Source organism: Lontra canadensis, unplaced genomic scaffold (genome assembly GCF_010015895.1).
Source record: "Lontra canadensis isolate GAN:19392208 unplaced genomic scaffold, GSC_riverotter_1.0 scaffold148, whole genome shotgun sequence".
NCBI lineage: Eukaryota > Metazoa > Chordata > Mammalia > Carnivora > Mustelidae > Lontra > Lontra canadensis.
Genome location: NW_022631142.1, coordinates 568,454 through 582,133, shown reverse-complemented (window position 1 = coordinate 582,133; position 13,680 = coordinate 568,454). Strand labels below are relative to the sequence as shown.

General features: G+C 38.2%; 1 non-coding gene across 1 annotated transcript; it reads left to right on the top strand.

Annotated features, from left to right (window-relative positions):
• Positions 1–12,455: 12,455 nt before the first annotated feature.
• On the top strand, positions 12,456–12,564 carry LOC116859155. Its single transcript, XR_004381091.1, has one exon. It is a non-coding gene; the product is annotated as a U6 spliceosomal RNA (small nuclear RNA).
• Positions 12,565–13,680: the final 1,116 nt, after the last annotated feature.

Here is a 13,680-nt window from a genome sequence, read left to right as displayed (position 1 = left end):
GTCTGACATGAAACATTACCAAAGATGAAAAATGATATTGCTAAATATATATCTTTCAAAGAATGATTGCCACAGTTATATGATCTATAGTGAATTCCAGTTTCAATACAAGCTAGAGCATGATTTTTAGAGCTACATTGCTGATATTCAAATCCAGGCTCCATCACTTACTAGCTGTGTGACCTTGGGCAAGTTATTTAACCTTTCTGATCTTCAGTTTTCTCATCTATAATTTGGGAATGATGATAACAACTCTCTTATAAATTCCTGGCATACAGTAAGTGCTCAGTGTATGGTGCCCATTATTATTATTATTAAACCATATATTCACTCAACAAATATTTATTGAATACTTGTTCAAAGCACTGTTGTAGGTCCTAAAGATCTCTAAGTGAAATAAAACAGAAGTGTCTGTCCTCATGGGGCTTACACTCAGTTAAGGCAGACCAACAGGAAATATACAAATAAGTTAAGACGTATGTGTGAAATAAGCTACAGAGAACAATAAAGCAATAGAGAAGGCTATGATCATGAGGTTTTTGCTCCTTTATAATAGGGGTGATCATGAGAGGCTTCACTGAGTAAATAACACCTAAGAGACTTGGAGGAAGGAGCAAGAAGGTAGAAAAATAAGAAAGTAGAAAAGGGAGGACATGAGCTGGTTGGGTTCTAAAGAAAAATAGGTAGGCTCAATGGATTGTCGTAGGTCCAAGTGGAGCTGAGGAGTTGTGGAGTTGGCAGTCTCTGGTTACCTTTGGCAAGAGCAGTTTTGGTAAAAAAACAAAACAAAACAAACAAACAAACAAACAAACAAAAAAACGGAGGGTGGAAGCATATGAGCCAGTAGAGCAGTGAGAGAGGGAAGTGGAGAAATAGAGATCTTAGTTTTAGGCAGTGCTTTCCAGACATAAGAAAATGAAGGCATGATTGAAAGAGAAAGTTTTTCCTCTAATAAATGTGGGAAACAGAACAAGATGTCAAGCATTTGCTCCCAGCAAGATTCTAGAAGGACCCAGCTTACTCGGCGTGCAGGTTCTCAGTCTAGCTTTGTTCCTCCAAACTGGGTAAAAGACCAGTTAGCTCAGATACTCTAGATGAAGATTAAAACCATACAGGAATTTAGACTGTATGGCTTCTTTAATGACCCTTTGGGTAGAAAAATCTATGAAGTTGGTTCTAGGGGTCAAATTCTGGGACTTAGATGAACATATTAGTAAACATAAAAGGAGTCCCATTTCTGACCTAATGCACGTTTGTACTGATCACAGGTCAAAAACAAATTCAAAGAGCTCCATAAAGAGTGTGTTACTAAATATAGCAGAAACAGGACCAGCCTCAGATCCAGAAAACCTGTGTTTCTTTTTTTTTTTTTTTTTTATAATTTTATTTTTTATAAACATATATATATATATATTTTTTCCCCCAGGGGTACAGGTCTGTGAATCTCCACGTTTACAAACTTCACAGCACTCACCATAGCACATACCCTACCCAATGTCCATAACCCCCCCCCAACCCCCCTCTGCCCAGCAACCCTCAGTTTAAAACCTGTGTTTCTAATTCTAGTTCTACCGCTCACCAGCCATACAGCTTGGGCAAGCCTCATTTAATCAGTCCAAACCTCAGATCCCTTATCTAGGAAGTGGGACTAGTAATATTTACCTCACAGATTGTTATGAGGAATAGAGATAACATGTGTAGACTGTCTAGCACTATGCTTAGCAATGCTGTAGGCATTCGGTACATGATTGTTGAATCTGAACCAATCTTATTTATGAACAAATTACACACACACAGAGTTCTCTCCATCTCACACATACTGAAAATTTGTAAACAAACACCATCCCAGAAATCTTTAAAAGTGTGGGAAGACAGCAGACATTTCTAAAGTGGGTTAACTTTATTTATACCATCTGTAAATTATTTTGAAATTCTACATTCTAAACAGGACAAAGAGAAGCAATGGAAGGAACTATATGAAGAAATGGAAAAAGAAAACAAGCAGGAAAAGCCAAGAAGAGAAAAGAAAAGGAGGAGGAATGAGAAGATGACATCTGGGGAGTCGAAGAAGAGGGAAGTGAAGAGGATTATGCTGAGGAAACAGGAAATGACAGACATCGGAAGGAAGATGATGCCAAAAGAGCCTTTCTGGGTAAAAAATGAAGAAGTCTGTGTTGACCAGAAGGATGAACTGTAACTGGGTAAAAAAAACCAAAAAAACCTTACACTCAGAGGCAAGGGATATTGTGAGGAAGGAGAAATGTTGATGAGGTTGGCAGAATCTGGAGAGCAAATTTATGTCCTCTTTTTGAACACATTTGGATTTGTATTTCTACTCTACCTCCTTTTTTAGTTTGTATGACCTTGGGAAAAATCACATTACCTCCTGGGGCTTCTATTTCTTTGTCAAGGGAGAGGGAGTGATAATTCCTATTTCATGAGGTTGTCACATGGGTTAGATGAGCCATGTATGTACACCGCCTGATATAACTATAGAGTCAACAAATAGTCGCAATTCCTACAATCATTATTGCATTGCTTAGGAAATTGTTGGTAAATAAGCTATATAAACTTGATCCTCCCCTTCAGTTTATCTCAGTACATCCAGGGAATTTTATTTCATGTAAATATCTGTGTTAGTTAGTACTTGCTGAGTAGTTCTGATGGTTGTACTTGTGGGTGATGAGGTTTTCTTCTTACAGGTGTTATCAAACACTTAAAAACAAAATCAGACTTCTTCTTAACATAAAGAAGGTACTTTGTGAAAGTCCTTTTGCTTCTCTGTTGTTTTGTGCCCTAATTTAAATAATTGTTACTTGTTTGCAGGGTTGCTGGTCTTATCTTTTCTTACCACCTGCTCACAATGTCACTATCATAGGCACATGCTCTTCACAGATTGCAAAGCACTTTCCCATAAATTTGAGGAGTTCCTGTGATGTGCTCATTTAACCCTCATGGCAGCAGTTGTAGAGGATACAGTTATCTTAGTTTTATATAAGTAGAAACTGCTTAGAACAGGCAATTCATTTGCTAAGGGTAAGGGACAGGGCCAGTATCTGAACTCAAGTTTGTCTGGTTCCAAAGCTTTCTGGTTCCTTGTAGTGCACTAGGCTGTTGAATGAGTGAGTGAATGTCCCTTATATTGAATATAGATCATAGGCATCATCCCACAGAGAGGAAATACCATTTTAAGAAAAATAAGCAGGGGTGCCTGGGTGGTTCAGTTGTTAAGCGTCTGCCTTAGGCTCAGAGCACGATCCCAGGGCTCTGGTCAGTGGGAAGCCTGCTTCTCCCTCACTCACTCCTCCTGCTTGTGTTCCCTCCCTTGCTGTGTCTCTCTGTCATATAAATAAATAAAATCTTTAAAAAAAGAAAAGATAAATAAGCAGAAAATAGTTTTCCTGTTTTAAAAATTTTTCTAAAACCCAAGCATACAAACAATTGAGTGAAGCGTGACAGCTTTTTCATATTAAGAAGTGACACAACTAATGTGATTGTCAGCTGCTGGAGGCCGCCGTGGTGGATTCCTGGCTCTATTTACTTAATCAGCTGTATTTTCTTGGGCAAGTGATCTAACTTTCCTTTGCCTCATTTTTCACATTTGTGAGATGGGGTTAATAACAGGACCTACCGCAAACTCAGCTGTGAGGATTAAGTGCTGACTCCTTCCTGCCTTTGTTTTTACAAGAAGTAGATCAAGGACTAATTCCAGTCCAGCCAGGGAGTCAGGCCCAAGCACAGCTGTCATATGATAACAAGGGGCTACAAATACCGGTTCAGAACATAGTAGGTGCTGGATAAATATTAGCTGAAAGATTGAACAAAACTCTGGCTGGTGTTTTCAGGGAAGACTTCATGAAGGAAGTGGCTTTTGAGCCAGATCTTGAAGAATATGTAAGAGTATGTGTGTGGACCCAATTTCAGAGTGAGTGAGCAGGGCACCCAGATAACAGGAGTTGGGTGATGAGTCAGGGGGGAATAGCAAGTATTCCTCCTCTGTTTTCCTGTAGGTTGCTGCCTACTATAGTTTTTTTTTTCTTTTTTTAAAAAAGATTTTATTTGTTTATTTGACAGACAGAGATCACAAGTAAGCATAGAGGCAGGTAGAGAGAGAGAGGAGGAAGCAGGCTCCCTGTGGAGCAGAGAGCCTGATGTGGGGCTCGATCCTAGGACTCTGGGATCATGACCCGAGCCAAAGGCAGAGGCTTAACCCACTGAGCCACCCAGGTGCCCCATACTGTAGTTTCTGAGCCTTATAATCTTTGGAATATTCTGGGTTGGGAAACCTGGGCTTTGCAGAGGAGGCAAAACTTTACACCTACCCTTCCGGGGTCTTTGGCTGGGCCTGAACATTTCATTGACATAACACAGATGAACAGGAGAAAAGCATAGAAATTTACTTAATATAAATTTTATGTGACACAGGAGCCCTCATAAGAAAATGAAGGCCCAAAGAAGGGGCAAAACTTAAATGCTTTTAAAATAGGTTGAACAAACAAGAGGCAATTGTGGAAAAATAACAAAAGTGTACAGGGAGGCTATAGGAAGATAAGAATTATTTTAACAAGGTCTGTGTGGAATTCTCTTAGTTTCAACTTTCTGTCCTTGATGATAAGAATGTTTCTTTTCTCCTGGTGGATGGAAGGCAGCTCTCACGTGGGAGTTTTATCTCCTGTTCTCAGGAAGAAAAGAGGAGATCAGAGTGTCCTATTGTATCTGCTTTTTCAAGTGCTTTTCACTAAAAATAATCTTTAATGCTAAAGCGGCATTTTTTGGGTGGCATATTTTGGCACCCTTCATTTTTATACCTATTTATATAACATAAGCATCTTCCCATTGTGAAAAAGAGCAAAGCTTTTGGTGCCTGAGTCTGAACATTGTGTTGGGGCTGGAGGGCTGGCTAGTGGGTAATCTAAATTTTAGGCATTCCAGTTTGATGTGAGCATTGTTTACTACCAAAGTCTGCCCTAACTCGTTAAGCATATGTTCTACTAATTGTTATGTATTTTCAAATATCACCAGATAAAGATACTGATTTTCATGCAAAATTTGAGGGGAAAAGTAAACAATACGGATCTATTTGAATATTTCTTAAAGCTGGTGCTTTGGGAATCTTAAAATTTTTTTTTAAATAAAGGGTGCCTTTGTGACTCAGTTGGTTGGGCATTTGACTCTTGATTTTGGCTCAGGTCATGACCTTGGGTTTGTGAGTCGAGCCCCACACCTGGCTCCATGCTCGGTGGGGAGTCTGCTTAAGATTCTCTCTCTTCCTCTCCCTCTGCCTCCCCCCACTCCCTCTCTTTCTCTCTCTCTGTAAAGTAAGTAAATAAATCTCTTTTTAAAAAAATATTTTACTTATTTATTTGAGAGAGAGAGCATGAGCAGGGGGAGTGGCAGAGGGAGAAGCAGACCCCCCTTCTGAGCACCTGATGCGATTGGGGGACTCCAGGATCATGACCTGAGCTGAAGGCATTTGCACAACCAACTGAGCCACCCAGGCGCCCTAAATAAATAAATCTTAAAAAAAAAAAAAATTAGGGGCTCTTGGGTAGCTCAGTTGGTTGAACATCTGACTCTTGATTTTGCCTCAGGTCTTGATCTCAGAACCATGAGATTGAGCCATGTGGCAGGCTCTGTGCTCTGTGGAGAGTCTGTCTCCTTTTCCCTCTGCCAACTCCCACTCCCCCCCAGCTCATTCTCTCTCAAATAAATAAATAAATCTTAAGAAAACTTAAGTCTGATGCTTTGGGGCATGCAACTCTTGATCTTAAGGTTATGAGTTCAAGCCCCACATTGAACATAAAGCTTACTTTAAAAAATAAAAAAATCATTTAAAAAAAGATGCTGCTTTTACTTTTGTTAAATTTCTTTTGTCTTTATTTTAATAGATTGTACAAACATTATTTCAGAAAGTAGGTAATTTAACAAGGGAAAATGCATGCATAGTTCCACCCTTATGGCACAGACTTTGAAATTTTTTGTATTTCCTTCTAGGTCTTGTCTTTTGAACACCACCATTCTGCCACTGAAACATAATCCTCCGGGTGAGGTTTTGTTGTTGTTGTTGTTGTTGTTTAAGATTTATCACTTATTTGAGAGAGAGGGCATGAACACAAGAGTAGGGGGAGGGACAGAGGGAGAGGGAGAGGGAGAGAATCTCAAGCAGATTCCCCACTGAGCATGGAGCTTAGCGCAGGGCTCTATCTCACAACCCCAAGGTCATGAGCTGAAACCAAGAGTGGGACGCTCAATTAACTGAGCATTAATTGAGTGGGTGGCTCAATTAACTGAGCCACCCAGATACCTAAAGTTTTTTTTTTTAATCTGATTATAGATTTTATTTTAGAAAGTAACAGGTGTTCAATGTAAAAATTTGGAGTCTATAAGCATATTAAGAAGAATATAAAAATTTCTCCTTATCCCCAGATCCAGAGACAACAACTATACAATGCCAATTGTCTTTCCTCCCAGTATTATGTTCATTTATTGATTGGATGGTTTGAGTTTAGGTGTAGAGGGTTAATTAACCACACTCCTCAATACATGGCATTTTATCATCTTAGGTTGGTGTTATACTTTCAAGTTTTGTTATTTATTTTTTCCCTTTTAGTCCCCTCCCTTCCCCCACACAGGTAACTAAGTTCTATCTGGTGTATTACTTTTCATTTGTATATGTTCTTACAAAATGTGAATTTTGTTTGGTATGGATATATTTTAATTTATGCAAATGGTACAGTGTTTAAATCTCATTTTGTTTCTTCAGATTTTTTACTGAACACTATTTTTCAAATGCATTCATGTTGCTGTGTATACATCTAACCCACTGCTTCTGATCACTGTGTAATACCTCATGATATGAAATTACTACATTTTAGTCATCTATTCTCCAGTGATAGAACACTAAACAGGTTGCCTTTAAGTCGTTGCCATCATAAATAACACTGATTAATATTTTATTTTATTTTTTTTAAAGATTTTATTTATTTATTTAACAGACAGAGATCACAAGTAGGCAAAGAGACAGGCAGAGAGAGAGGAGGAAGCAGGCTCCCTGCTGAGCAGAGAACCCGTTGTGGGGCTCGATCCCAGGACCTTGAGATCATGACCTGAACGGAAGGCAGAGGCTTTAACCCACTGAGCCACCCAGGTGCCCCAATATTTTAATCCTTTGCGTGTCTGCATAAGAATTTCTTTGACATATATCCCAGGAGAGGAGCTGTGGGCTTATAGAGTATGTGAGTTTGTAATTCTCGTAATTTATACCAGATTGCTTTCCACAATGGCTATTGTAGTCCATACTCCTGCCACCATGTGTAAGGTTCCAGCATCCCCACACATCTTTTGCTTATTTTTCTCTAGAGGTTGTTGTTCTTATTTACTTGCAAGAGTTTTGCATGCTAAGTATTTCAAATCTCTTCTCCCATTCTCTCATCTAGTTACTTCGTCTTTCATCTAGTTACAGTGTGTTGTGTTAAATGGAATCCTTATTATTCATCAATATTATTGTGTTATACTCTGGGACTTCGAAGTTTTGCCTTTCCCTTTTCCTTGGTCACAAAGTATAACAGTCTTCTATTTTTTAAAATAATTTGTTCACATTTATTATGTCTTTAATTCTCCCAGAGTCCAGTCTTGTATGAGGCGTAGAATTGTTAAAATATGGTAATTATTTTTTTTAAATATGGTAATTATAGGATTCAAGCCTTGATGTATCAGTTTCGGAGAGGGAGATACTAAACTCTTCAGTTACAATTATGCATCTATCTATTCCTCTCAGCAGTTCTGTCTTAAGACTATATAATTAAGTGCAACTATATGTTTGCCTGTTGTTTCTTTTATGAAACAACAGGCAAACATATATATAATTACTTTTTATCACTTATCTTATCTGTCTAAAATTTCTTTTTGACAGAATTAAGATCACAACTCAGTTCATATTTTCCTCATGTATCTCTTTTCATCTTTTTTATTTTTAATCTTTCTGTCCTTTTATGTTTTAAGTGCATCTCTTATAGCCAATTTATTGTTGGATATAATTTTTATAAAAATTCAATTGGTGAGATTAACTTATTTGCATTTAATGTAATTCATATATATTAAGATTTAGTCCCACCATCCACTCACTATGCATTCCTTTTTATTTTTTATTTCCATTTCTACCTTCCATTAGCAAGGCTGAATTTTCTTCCACAGGTTTAAATTTTATATATAATATTATATTACTTATGGTAGTAGCCACTGACTTCAGACTCATACCCATGGGTTTAAGAGTTCCTCCATCTTAATAGCTTGAACAAAAGCCTAAATAGAAGTTCCAAGCTTGACACTCAAAGATCTGATGTGTCATGTGCTCATGGTGATCCAATCACTGTTGCTGAGACAGAGGGTACGTGATCTAAAGGAAACACAGGGCACCGTTACAAAAGGAAGAATGGAGCCTGGGAGACCGCAGAACAATGTATATCCACTTCTTCATACTAAATCAACTTCTTCAAGCCTCATTTTCTTCATCTGTGAAGAGTGATAATACATATCTCAAAGGGGTAATATGAGGAGCAAATTGGGTAATAGATATGAATCGTATCTCTTGTGAATCATAAAGTGCTACACACAGATTAGTTGTGATTTTTTGCTCTTGTATTTCTCACATGGTATCTTTTGTTTATCTGTATGTATTTGTATTTATTGCTATTGTATGTCTGTATTTATTGTTGGCACTTATCTGTATTGCTATATGGAAAGTGCCATTCTAGCCAGCACTCTTCCTAAAGTGTGCCAATGCCTGTAGAAGTGATTTTTTCTTTCCAGAGAACAATGAATAGGATGTCAGGATGGTGTTTGACTGGAGTACATTTCCATCCAAAGATGAAAGTTTCAGAGCAGGTTAATCTGCTAGTAAACACCTGAAAGTTTGGTGCAATGGTGCCAAACTGGGCGCTGGTTCTTTCTCTACCTCATATTAGATGTGTGGCCTTAGGCAGATCAGTAAACTCTCTGAATCCGAGAAATGGAGGTCACAAGAAGACCTACCTCTTAAAGTTGTGTTAGGATTAGTTGTGGTTATATGTAAAATGCCCTGGTCTTAGAGAAAATCTTAAGCTTGTGAGACACATACTCAAATCTCTTTACTGAGTACTTATTAATTTCCATTCTGCTACATTATGGCTAGGTTGAGTGCAGGTTCTTTCTCATCTCTGAAGTACACTGAATTGCTCTTTTTTCTTAGAGAACAACTGTTGTTTCCCTCAAGGCTCTATGTCTTCAGAATTTGGGCCAGCGGAATAGAGTCTCACAAGAGATCCTGTTTGTTATGCAACTGAAGTTGATAATTCTAATTTTTTTCACATATGAAGATTTAGATTCACACTAGACTGAAAGTGTATACCTACTACGTTTACTGGACTAGGCTCTTCTACTATATGATTGCTCATAAACCTATAATAATCCCATGAATCAGGTACCAATCCCTGTTTTACTGACAAGGAAATACTGACAAGGCTCTGAATACCCTGTTTTACTGACAAGGAAATAGAAGTTCACATAAATTAAGTAACTTGACCAAGGTGACATAGTTGAGAAGGAGAAGGGAGACAGTCTAGAGTAATGTAAGGAATATGGGATTGGAGTCAGGAAGATCTAAATTAGGACCCCAGCAGTGCCATATACTAGGTCTTAAATTTGAAACAGTGACCTAATTTCTTAAATCTCAGTCTCTTCAGTAGGGATTAGAATACCTACCTCATGTAAGTATTGTGAGGTTGAACTGAGAGAATATTTGTAAAGCAGAGTGCCTGGCACATGGTAGGTGCTCTGTAAATCCTTAGGTACCTGATAAGTGTATTGGGAACCCAGAGCCCATGGAGCTCACCTATAGTGCTATTTTAGAGGGAACTTCAATCAGCATCAAGCTTCTTTAGAACATTTGAAGAGACATTCAAATGAGGCAGTGAGATATAGTGAAAGGAGCCCAGGCATGGGAGTCTAGAGACCTGGATTTGGTGCTGGCTCTTATTTAGCATGTATCTGACTTTGGGCAAGGAAACTGAGCCTCAGTTTCCATATTTGTAAAATAGATGCAATATTCTTTGCCTCACGGGGTTGCTGGACTTACAAATGCACGTGGGTACAAATACTCTTTCTAGTCTTAGAAATGCTGTATAAATATAAGGGCTCTCAATTTGTGTTTACTATTCTCAGAGAGAGAGTAAACAGAACTCAAGATAACCTGGTGTCTGCCTCCTAGGGAACAACTATTGGGGAGCCTGACCCTTAAGTGAGGCCTGATTAACTATTTGCCACCACTGCTGCTGTGGCTGCCGCTTGTGCTCAAACACCAGTCATCGTGCCTGCTAAATCCTCAGCTCTGAGGAAAAGCAGCACTGTGCAATACATCGACCCCTTCCCCAAACCCTGCCTCCCATGACTTTTTGGATGAGGACTGGGAGTCTGGCCCAAAGAGAAACAACCCATGAGCTTGTCAGTGACCTACAAATGTAGTCTGCCTCCTAAAAAATGAGATGGACAAATCAATATTTCTCTCTCAGGAATCTGAGTTGGGAAATAAGAGGTGATTGAAGCAATTAACAATAAAAACTATGACTAAAGGGTTGCAAAGAGGCCATGAGGTTGAGTAGGGGTCCATGTGAGAGAAGAAGGCATCTAGGTTGTGACAAATCAAAGTGATGAGGAAGCAGAAATTATGAGTAAGCAGAAGCTATAAAGTAGAAAATGATAATATATGTTTATTCAACAAATGTTTCTAGGGTTCCTTCTATGAACAAGGCACTGTGTTGGGCTCTGAATACCCAAAAATGACTAAGACACTGTACTTCACTGGCTTCACTGCAGATTTTAGTGGGGAAGAGAGACAAAATAAGTAAATAAACCAGTAATTAGAAATTGTTTTAAGGACTAAAAAGAAAACAAATATGAAGCTAAGATAGAACATACCAGGAAGGGAGCCACTTAAGAAATAGCACCATATGGGAAGTTCTCGCAGAACAGATTATTAAGGTGAGACATAAAGAATGAGAGGAGCCAGGGAGAAAAATATTTGAGGTGGAGGATAAGTAATGTTGACTGACAGGAAAGGGTTTATCATGTTCAAGGAAGCTGAGAAACAGAAAACAAAACAAAACAAGCCAGGTTGCTGAAGGAAGGTGAAGGAAAGGGAACAACATGAGATGAGTTTGGAGGGGTAAGCAGGAGGCATGTCCCAGAACCCAGCAGACCTGTGTATGGAGTTGGGAGTTTAGTTCCAGTGAATTTAGTCCCAGGTAGAAGTCACTCAAGTGTCAAGTCACTCAAGTTCCCGTGAGAAACCATTGGAAGTATTCGAGGCTGAGTAACACCATCCAATAGAATGTGTAGATAAGCTTGAGGCTAAAGAGTCACTCCAGGTTCAAACCTGCATTCTCCATTTACCAGCTGTGTGACCTTGGGCACATTACTTAACCTCTCTGTGCCCCAGTTTCCTTTTCTATAAAATTAAAGGTAGAATTGGGTTTCACCTCATAGGATCATTATGAAGATTAAATATGTATAAAGTGCTTACAGCAGTTCCTGGGCACATAATACACACCCAATAAATGTAAGTTTGTATTGTTATTTTGTTTACAAAAAGGTCATGGTAGCTACTGTATAGAGAATAAATGTGTGAGGGATATAAGGGAAGCCAGTTATGAGGTTGATGAATAGCCTAGGCAAGAGGTGATGAGTAAAGTGGTAGTGGTGGAGATAGAGAGAAATGGACTAATTTGACATATTTTTAGGTAAAATATTCATACTTTGCAGGTGGATTGGTCATTGTGGTTGAGGAAAATAGAGGGATCAAGAATGACTCCTAGGTTCCTAGCTAGAACAACCAGGTGGAGGGAGGTGACATCTACTGAGAAGGAACTTGGAGGAAACAGATTTGGCAGAGAAATTTGGAGTTCTATTTTAGACCTGTTAAACTTAAGATGTCAGCGAGATCCAAGGAGATATCAATCAGGCAGTTGATTGCAAGTTTGGAGCCCAGAAAAAAGGTCTGGGATGAAGATATGAATTTAGAAGTCATTAGCATAATCAGCATTCAAAGACTCCTTTGCAGGTATCAGCATTTGAAGACACAGAAGTAGCTGAGATCATCTAGGAAGAGAAGATACAGAGAGAAGTAAAGGGAGCCAAGAAGAGTCCCAAGGAGCAACACATTTTATGGTGGTGGACAAACAAGAAGAATGAAGAAAGACTTGTGAAAAGAGAGTAAAACCAGAAAAGCATGGAATCAAAACCAACAGAGTCGAGTGTTTCAAGAAAATTGGAGCGGTCAGCTGAGAGTGAAAATGTCAAATATGATAAGGATAGAAAAAATAGTCACTGACGACCTTGACAAGAACAATTTCCGGGAAGTGTGTGTGTGTTTGCATGTGTGTAGGTGCTAAGTAAGCATCAAATAGGCTGAAAATGAATCGGAGGTGTTCTTACTTTAACAGCACATACACTAAAACTAAAACAATACATAGAAAATTGGCATGACTCCTACTTACAGATGACACACAAATTTGTGAAACATTCCATGTTTTCATATGGATTTGACTTTGGGACAACGTTAACTTTTACATATTCAAAAAGAAAATCAAATCTACAAGGATGAAAGGGATCCTAAAACTGCGTATAAATGGAAAACAAATAAACCCAATTGCATATAAATAAGTAATATAAATATTCTGAAGGAAAATAAAAACTAATCCAAATAACAGTATTTTGCATATACACCGTTAATCTAAAAACAAAACAAAATTGCAAACAAAACTTGAACCGGATTTAATAGATTTTTTTAAGTGACATGGATGTAGCAATTCTGAAACTATTCTGTGTATCATAACACTGAACAAATGAAAAAAGACAGTGGTACTATTGGGAGTCAGAGTTCTTTCTCACTGTGGGAAAAGGGAGACACAAATTAGGAATAGGAGAAAGAACCCTGTGGTGCTGGATTGGAATTAGAGTATACTAGTAATGAACACATGATTAAAAATAGCTGAACTATATTAAGTTGCCATTTTTCCTTGTGGCTCTGTTTACCTAAAGGGCCTAAAAGCAATTACATCCCAGTAACAATGAGCATATCTGGTGTTCAGATCTTGGTTTCTAACTACCATTGTCCACTAAAAGGGGAGCTCTTTGAAGAGACCGATGATTTCCAAGGCTAGACAGGAAAAGTACAAGATGAACCTAGAACATCATATTATACCAGAAAGCAAGAAAAGTGCTTAAAAAAAAAAAAAGATTGGTGTGTGTCAAAAGGAACCAGTATGAAGGGACTCTCACTGGATAAATCTGGGACAAGTTGAACATTAAAAAGAATAATGACAGTAATAGATTATAATCTATTAAATAAAATAAGAACCTATGAGTCTATGCTAATGATAATAATTACATAATTTAGGAAGAGAAAAAGGAAAGATATTGCTTACAGAATGCCAACTAGAAAAATGGAGGTAGAATAATGGAGTTATAAAATCACCATTTTGCAACCATTAGAGTAATTAATTTAGACATTGATTAGGAGTTCTATTTTCGACATGCTAAACTTAGGATGTCAGTGAGATCCAAGGAGATATCAATCAGGCAGCGGGTTGTAAGTTTGGAGCCCAGAAGAGGGGTCTGGGATGAAGATATGAATTTAGAAGTCATTAG